Genomic DNA, 1,079 nt, shown 5'->3' on the forward strand with positions numbered 1-1,079 from the left:
TGTTGTTGTTGTCATTGTTCCCGCTCATATTGTTTTACTTTATCTTTCTTTGTTAATTGTTTTGCTCTTGCAATTTCTGTTAATCTTATTGTCTTCTTCACGTTTTCCTTTCTATCTTTCTTCCTCACTTTTCGTCTTTTTCTTCTTGTTATTATTCTTACAAGTCTTGCTGTTGTGGTGGTTGCTGTTCTCGTTTTAATTGTATTTTACGGTTTTTTTGTCTTTATTGGGATTATATTTCATTTTTTTTTATTGTTGATATATTCTTTTCTCTTATTTTTGTTGTTATTATTGTTCTATCACCGTTAGTACACTCCTCATATCGACGACGACGACCACACACACACACACACACACACACACACATACATACACACACACACAAATATATTATATTTACATATATAGATAGATAGATACACACACACACATACAGTTTGTCGAACGTGAGAAAGCCGGTCGTTCGAAGTTACTGTCATCTTTCTTTTTTTTTGTTGTTTTTTTGTGAAAGTATATAAACATGTACTCAACTAAAAAGTATAGAGTAATCCTTCAGTTTAATGTTAAATTAATGTATGTGCGCGCGTGCGTGTGTGTTGATTCTTTAAGGCAATAGCAATGCAAATTATTAAGATTAAACATACTGATCAGTGGTTAATACATTTACCCGGTATTTCAATATTTCAGGGTTTGGAAATTTACGCAGGAAAGGTGTTGATTACTGATGTCTCTTCTCTGTACAAAGCAGAAACCTCAAATATTTAAATACCACGTAATAGTTCTAACTATCTACCAATATTGTTAACTTCTATAATTTTCTTTGTTTTGGCTTTAAAAAATATTTAAAGCATTTATATGTACATCATCCAATACTTCTAGAAAACTATACTACACACACACACACACTCTCTCTCTCTCTCTCTCTCTCTCTCTCTCTCTCTCTCTCTCTCTCTCTCTCTGTTTATATATGTGCGTGAATATGAGCATAAGATAAATAAAGAACAGTAATAAATGAGTGAAGAACAAATATACAGTGCGTGTCTTTATTTGACAGAAAGAAATTGACCCGAAATATAACA

This window comes from Octopus bimaculoides, chromosome 2 (assembly GCF_001194135.2).
Source record: "Octopus bimaculoides isolate UCB-OBI-ISO-001 chromosome 2, ASM119413v2, whole genome shotgun sequence".
Lineage (NCBI taxonomy): Eukaryota > Metazoa > Mollusca > Cephalopoda > Octopoda > Octopodidae > Octopus > Octopus bimaculoides.